Source organism: Equus przewalskii, chromosome 2 (genome assembly GCF_037783145.1).
Source record: "Equus przewalskii isolate Varuska chromosome 2, EquPr2, whole genome shotgun sequence".
In the NCBI taxonomy this organism is placed as follows: domain Eukaryota; kingdom Metazoa; phylum Chordata; class Mammalia; order Perissodactyla; family Equidae; genus Equus; species Equus przewalskii.
In genome coordinates, this window is record NC_091832.1 from 4,976,999 (window position 1) to 4,985,118 (window position 8,120).

Here is an 8,120-nt window from a genome sequence, read left to right on the forward strand (position 1 = left end):
AAAAGTGAGGACATGGCTCCCGTCTCCACCCCCACCCCACATCTTCTTGTCCTGCGAGTTATCCTGAGGGTGATCTCAGACGGTGCCTCCTCCCTACCCCAAACTTGGTCCCTCACCAGCCCACCGACTCACTCCTGTGACGTGCGTCTGATTCCACAAAGGTTTGGAAAGAAGTCATTTTGTAGAATTTTTGAGAGGTACATTTTCTTCCAAGGCCTGATGTGTGTGGAGGCATAACCAGGCTGGGCGTTAGCAGAGCTGGGTTCTAGCTTGTCTATGTGACCTTGGACCAGTCGCTTCCCCTCTCTGGGCTTCATTTGCTCCTCTGTAAATGGGGCTGGCCAACTGGCTGGTGTTTAAATGCTGAACCAGAATATTGTGAGTCCGTGTATAGATTTGCCCCTGCTCATTCTTCAAAACCAGAACCAAGGGATCTTCTGTTTTCTTGTCCTCTGACTTCCAGACTTAAGGCTTAAAAGGCCTCAAAAAGTCTAATCAGCTTCCCCTGCTCCATGACACCCACTCTGCTGAACTTTGTTTCAACATCACCATCAGTTGATTGTCTACCTCCAGAGCTTGTATGCCTCCAGACATGGGGAGCTCACTACCTTATAAGACAGTTCTGTTAGAAAGTTCTTCAGCTAATGCAAAGATTCTATGATTCTATAGTAACATGATGACCCTTACTCTGTGTCACTGCTCACCCATTCACTCATTTGTTTTCATTCATTCGACAATATTTATTGGGCCTCCATCAAATGAAGCAGGGCAGTCACAGCCAAGTGACAGAACAAGATCATAACTGTAAAGGTCGTTCATGTTCTCTGAGCACTTCCTGTGGCCAGCACTGTGCATACACTGCACATACAGCATCTCATCCGGTCATCACAGATGGCTCCCAGTCTACGGATAAGAAAATTGAGAGTTAGGGAGAATGTGAGACCAGGTCCCAGTAGGAAATGGATGGCAGCTGAAGGGTTTCTTGCAGAGAGTTTAATAAAGGGACCATTTACAGAGGTGAGGGGAGGGTTCAGGAAAGCTACAGGGGATAGTGGGGTGCTCTGAGGTTAGCAACAGCGGGGAGCTGTTACCACCTACAGGTCTGAAGGGGGAGAGGCAGAAAGGTTGTCACTAGCACCAAGCGAAGCTGGGGCTGTGAAGAGGGGCTGCCCGATGGGAGATGTGGCTGTCGAGAACAGGGGTGGGAAGTGAAGAATTAATACCCTTTCCTTTGCTCCTGCTGGTACTTCCCATTGGTTGAATCCATAGGAAATTCGAAGGCAAGATTCCCCAGGTGATGTAATCCACAGATGTCAGCCTTCCGGGGCACACAAAGGGAAGAGAAAGATAAAGAACAGATCTTGGTGGGGGATGGGGAGGCATACATGCTGAGAGTGACCAGGCCAGAGAATTAGGTAATTTGTCTAAAGTCTTAAAGTGGGGGAGTGTGAAAGTCGGGGAGCCATAGAAATAAAGATATGATGATAAGTGTGCTGCATTCAAGTTTTAAAAGCATGAAGAAGCAAGTCGTGGGAGGGTTCGGAAGAGCCCAGGGGATAGGTAGGAGCTTCTGGGACAGAGAAAGGGGAAAGGACAAGCTGAAGCAGCCCAGGCAAAGGCTGCAGATGTGCAAGAACACCGCTGCTGGGCAGGAGTGAGCTGCTCTGTGGGGCTGGAGAGTGCTAGGAAGGTTCCAGAAATCTCTCGGGGGAGGCTGGAGACGGAGCTCAGAAGTGTTGCTATTGGATGAGATAAAGCCACTACTTATCCATTAATTTATTAAAAGTACATATTGATTGAGCATCTGCTCTTTGCCAGGTCTTATGCGAGGAGCTGGGATTACAACAATGAAAAGTGCCGTCATGGTCTTGACCTCATGGGGCTTATAGTCTAGTGGAGGATGGGTAGAAGCCAAACAGTGAACCAATTACAGCTGGGATCAGTGCTCTGAGGAAAAATCTGGTTTATCTCCTGTAAGCAGTGGGGAGATATTGATGAGCATTGATAGCGTAAACTTTTTAATTTTTTTAAATTGAGGTATAGCTCACAAACAGTAGATTTCCCAGATCTTAAGTGTACCTCTTGAAGAATTATAACCACCACTCAGATCAAGATTCAGAGCATTTCCAGAAGGCTCTCTCATGCCCCTTCCCAGCCGTACCCCTGTAGAGTAACCACTATTTTGATCTTTATCACCATAAATTCATATTGCCTGGTTTTGAACTCCATATATTTTTTAATTTTTATTTTTTTTAAAGATTGGCACCTGAGCTAACATCTGTTGTCAATCTTCTTTTTTTTTTCTTCTTCTTCCTCTCCCCAAAGCCTCCAGTACATAGTTGTATTTTCTAGTTGTAGGTCCTTCTCGTTGTGCTATGTGGGACACCGCCTCAGCATGGCTTGATGAATGGTGCCATGTCCGCACCCAGGATCTGAACCAGCAAAACCCTGGGCCCCCGAAGCAGAGTGCAGGAACTTAAACCACTCAGCCATGGGGCTGGCCCCCTGAACTCCATATATATGGAATGATATAGTATGTACTTGTTTGTGCCTAGCTTCTTTGCCCAACATTATGTCCAAGAGATTCGTCTGTGTTGCCTCATGTAGCAATTGCCTGTTCTTTCTCATGGCTATATAATATTCCACAACGTATGTATATATTTTATTTATCCATATTTTATTTATCCATTCTACTGTTAATGGACATTTGAGTTGTTTCCAATTTTTGGCTATCATAAAGCTTCTATGAACATTCTTGTGCATTTCTCTTGGTGGGCATACGCATACTCATTTCTGTTGGGTATATATTCGGGAGTGGAATTCTGGAGACATAGAATATATATACCTTCAGCTTTAGTAAATACTGCCAGTTTTCCAAAGTATTGTATCAATTTATATTCCTACTAACAATGTATGGGAGTTCCAGTTGCTCCACTTCCTTGCAAACACTTGACAATGTGTCTTTTTCATTTTAGCCATTCTGGTAGGTGTATAATACTATCTCATTGTGGTTTAAATTTGCATTTCATTGATGGCTAATGATGTGAACACCCTTTCATATGCTTATTGAGAATTTGTGAAATGTCTGTTTAAGTCTCTTGCCTATTTTTAAGAAAATGGATTGTCTGGTTTTTTTCTTGATGTATAAGATTTCTTTAAATATTCTAAGTATGAGCCCCTTGTTGTATATATGTATTGCAAATATCTTCTCCCAGTCTGTGGCTTATCTTTTCACTCTCTTAGTGGTATCTTTTGATGAACAGAGTTTTTAACTTTAATAACATTCATTTTCTTTATCATTCAACCTTTCCCTTTATGGTTGATTTTTTTAGTGTGTATGTGACATGTTTGAAAAATCTTTGCCTCCCTCAAGGTCATAAGAGATTCTCCTATTCTCCTATTCTTCCAGAAGCTTTATTGTTTTATCTCTCACATTTGGGTCCCCGATCTATGTTGAATTAACAGCTGTGTACGGTGTGAGGTAGGAGTCAAGGTTTATTTCCCCCTCCCTTACCAAATTTCCAGCATCATTTTTTTTGTAAATACCCGTTTCCTTCCAATGAAGTTTAGTGGCTCTTTTCTGATAAATTGAGCAATCATATCTATATGAGTCTATTTCTGGGTTCTCTGTTCTGTATCATTGTCTACTTGTCCACTCTGTGCCAATACTATCTTATCTTAATTATTAAAATTTTCTAACGAGTTTTTATATGTAGTAGTGTAAGTCTTCAAGCTTTGTTCTTCTCCAACATTGCATTGTCTATTTGGTTTCTTTGCATTTTCCTATAAATTTTAGAACCAGGATGTTAACAAAAAAAAATCTGTTGTAATTTTCCTTGGAACTGCATTGAGTCTGTTAGGCCACTTTGAGAAGAATTAGCACCTTAACAATACTGAAGCGTCCAATCCATGAACATGGTATATCCCTCCATTTATTTAAGTCTCCTTTAACTGCCGGCAGCAATATTTAAAGTTTTCAGAGTAAGGGTGTTGCACATATTTCATTGCAATTCTTCCTAGGTTTTTGATGTTTTTTGATGCTATTACAAATGGTATTATTTTCAAGTTTCATTTTCCAATTGTTTGTTGCTAGTATATAAAAATGTAATTATTTTTGTATATTGTCCTCATATCTAGCAACCTTGCTAGATTAATTCTAATACTTCATTTATATATATTTTTGTAATTCTTATGTGCACAATCATGTCATCAGAAAATGACAGGTTTACTTATTTTTCAATCTTTATGCCTTTTATCACTTTTTCTTGCCTTATTACCCTTGCTAAGACCACTAGTATTATGGTTGAACAAAAATGGTGTGATAAGACATTCTTGGGGCTGGCCCGGTGACACAGGAGTTAAGTTCACACATTCCACTTCTCGGCGGCCCAGGGTTCCACAGTTCGGATCCCGGGTGTGGACGTGGAATCACTTGGCAAAAAGCCATGCTGTGGTAGGCATCCCACGTATAAAGTAGAGGAAGATGGGCATGGATGTTAGCTCAGGGCCAGTCTTCCTCAGCAAAAAGAGGATTGGCAGTAGTTAGCTCAGGGCTAATCTCAAAAAAAAAAAAAAAAAAAGACATTCTTGCCTTGTTCTTGACATCAAGGAGAAAGTGTTCAATACTTCACATTAAATATGGTGTTAGCTATAGGATTTTTATGGATATCCTTTCTCAGATTAAATAAGTTCCCTTCTATTCCTAGTTTGCTGAGAGTTTTATTACGATCTGAATCTTTGAATTTTGTCAAGTGCCCTTTATCTATTTTAATGATCATATTTCTCTTTTGTTCTGTGAATGTGATAAGTTATATTGATCTATTCTAAGATATTAAACTAAACTTGCATTTCTGGAATAAGCCCCAGTATAGCATTGTATAGTATGGATCAGAATGAGCGAGACTGGAGGCAGAGAAACCAGTGAGAAGGCTGGTGCAAAGGTCCTGGTGAGAGGAGAAGGGCCTGGGCTAGGGCAGAGACTGTTGTGAATGAAGAAGATTCTCTGAGAGGGTGAAGTGGGCAAGACTTAGTGACGAGTGAGATTTGACGCCCACAGAGAACAAGGGCTTTTTGGTCTGGGTGTCTAAGTGGATGGTAGTGGTGCCATTCTCCAGGAAGGGAACTATAAGTCTGGGCTCACAGTGAGCGAAGAGTTCTCTTTTAGAGGCATTGCATGTATCCAGTGCAGCTGTCCAGGAGACAGGTGGCTATCAGGACTGGAGCCTTAGAGATGATAGAAGCCTTGAGAACAGAGGGCATGGCCTGGGGACAGAGTGCAGACTGATGAGTGGAGGGGCCCAGGACAGGCCCTCGGAAGGCCCTCAGTTGAGATAGGTTGAAGATGAGGAGCCAGGGAAGAAGATGGAGAGAAGACCAGCCAGAGGACGAAGGGAATCCAGGAGTCCAGGATATCAGGAGGCCACAGAAGGCCACATTTAAGGAGGGAGAGGTCAGTTGTGCCCAACAAGAGGCTGAGTGATGAAAGAGCCCAGCTGGATTTACCTCCAGGTCCCCCTGGGGCAGAGGCAGAGGCAGGGCTGAGAGGTCAGAGAGAAGAGCTGGCTTCTCAGGTTGAAGCAGGATCAGAGATCCGGTCCTCACGTTTCATACATCAGAGACTGAGGCTCAGTGAGAGGAAGCATCTTGCTCAAGGCCTATTTCCCTCAATCCCAGGCTCAAGCTTTTTCAGCGTCACTTCCAATAAAAACAGCTAACACTTGCAAAGTGTTTACTAAATGCCAGGCACTGTTCCAAAGATTTATAATGTTAACTAATTTAATCCTTAAAACATGAGATAGGTACACTTATTTCCCATTTTATAGATGAGGAAACTGAGGCACAGAGCATGGACAAAGTCCGTGTTCTTAACCATTTCTCTAGAATCCCTCTTTCAAACTTTAAAAACTATCCCCCTTGGATCTGAAAATAAGGATCCTATCCCCAGCCTCATGGTTTTGGAGTCTGTCTCCATGATCCCCTCGGCCTCCAGTGATGCCCAGGCATTGCCACTGCTCTGCAATGTCCTTCTCTGGCTCCGCGTTGCCTCCATCCTAACCCCTAACCTGGCTCGTACCCTCCGTGATCTGGCCCAGCTCCACCTCGTCACCACAGCGTCTCCCCTCCCTCTGCACTTCAGTCAGGGCTTTTCGTTGCCAGCACCAGAATCCACTCAGGCCTGTGAAAGCAGAAATGAGGTGTGTGGCAGGTTGTTAGGTAGTTCAGAGAATCATCAGGAGGGTGAGAGGAGCAGACTCAATAATAAACATCACTTCTGGGAACAAGCTGCAGAAATGACCATCTGAGAACCCGCTGTTGCTGCCACCGCCAGAACCAAACACCAGCCGCTAGGACCGCAGCCTCAATGCCTACTGCTCGCACTAGGCCACGAGCACCAACGCTGCATCTATGTCAGGGCCTCAGCCTTGCAAACTGTGCTGCCCCTCGCCCCAGGTGCAGCCGCACCACCTGCCCCAGCAAAGTGCTGTGTCTGTGGGGGCCTGTTTTCTCCTGTTGCTCTCTCCTGAATCAAAGTCCTGGACGAGGCGTCTGATGGGCAGAGCCTAAGTCACACGTCTGCCTCCTGCGTGCCAGGGAAGCTGGGAATTGGCGTTCCATCTTCTACCTTGGGAAAGTGGGACTCATTAGGGAGAATCACCCCAAATACAGAATGGCGATTCAGAAGATGGACGGCCATGAATATGACAAAGGTCCTCAACATACATCCTGTCCCTTCAGCTGAGAATGTCCTTTCCTTTACCCAGTGAGCTACAGAACTCATTTTTTAAGACATCCTCACATGTCACCTCTTCCAGGAAGCCTTCCTTGACCCCCACCCCATCCACCCCTGCCTGGCTTGAGTTAGGCACCACCCCAGTGCCCCATAGACCACATAGCACTGATCACAACTTGCCAACGCTGTGCTTGGTCTCCACCACCCCCATGAGATTACACTTGCCTGAGGGCAGGAGCTGTCTCATTGAGCTCTTGCCACAGTCCTGATACCACTATAAGCTTAGTGAGCGTTTGTTGAATGAATAAATAGGTAAATGGATGAAGAGGGCCAAAGTCCTTACCTGGGCTTTGGCGGCCATAGGAACTCTTCCCAAGGAAACCGAGGCACAGAAGAAGGTATGTAGTTGCAAGGGTGGCAGATGGCAAACAGAAGTGAGTAACGGAGAGCAGAGGCAACTGATATGTCAGACTGGATAAAACAAATAGGGTTGTGAACATGGTGTAAATGGGGCCGTCCCCTGGTCAGCTCTATCTGCCATAGACAGAAATATCTGGAAAGACCTGGGACTAGGGATAGAATTTTGGTTCCATCTGGAACCTGATAGGGTCACTGTGAGTTCCTGAGCCAGCAAAATGGAGCAGAAAGAAAAGAAGGCAGATAGACCAGATTTGAATCCCTTTTTTGCTACTGGTTCCCTCAGTGGCTTTGACAAGTGTTGTAACTTCCCTGTGCCTCTGTTCCTTCATCTGTAAATGGGGGTGCTAATGCCTTGCCCCTCCCGGGTGGCCGTGGGGAACACATCTGTAGGTTCGTGGAAGTGTCTGACATAGAGTCGGCCCTCAGAAAGTGGGTCCGTTCCTGCCCTGAGCGGGGAGCCATCTTTTCCTCCCCTCCCTCTGGTCTTCCCCACAGCCTCTTCTCCCACCCAGTTTGGTCCTCCTCTACTTACATGACACAGTGACTTTTTTGGTGCTTTTTAAATTGCTTACTTAATTCACAGAAACCAAAAAAGTAACTTAAGAAACGAACCCATCAGTGTGAAGTGATGTGGGCGTTAGTAGCTGGGCTGAGGGCTTAACGACATCGAGGCCCCCAGGGCCATCCATCCTGCACACACCCAGGGCCACAGGTGGGACGCGGCCCCTTCTGGTGGATCTCTGAAAAAGAGTGTCGCACGTCTGGTAAACGGACTGTTCTAGAACACTAGGGCAGGGTGGAGGCCACCTCTGTTGCCTGTTGAGCATCACTCCTCCTCTGTGGTGACAAAGCCCGCTCTTCCTTTCAGGCCCTGCTCGTGGTCCCAGTGAGCGGACCCAAGCTGCTTGGCTGATCAGAGCCTTCCATGGCTCAAGCACGGTGATTGGTCCTGCGGCAGCCACAATGAGAG

General features: G+C 45.4%; 1 long non-coding RNA gene across 1 annotated transcript; it reads right to left on the bottom strand.

Moving 5' to 3' along the window:
• Positions 1–715: 715 nt before the first annotated feature.
• Positions 716–7,913, bottom strand: LOC139078717 (uncharacterized). The gene is made up of 5 exons (XR_011531734.1): positions 7,763–7,913; positions 7,074–7,201; positions 6,074–6,175; positions 1,224–1,318; positions 716–903 (listed from the first exon to the last, which is right to left on the bottom strand). It is a non-coding gene; the product is annotated as an uncharacterized lncRNA (long non-coding RNA).
• Between the last annotated feature and the right edge of the window lie 207 nt (positions 7,914–8,120).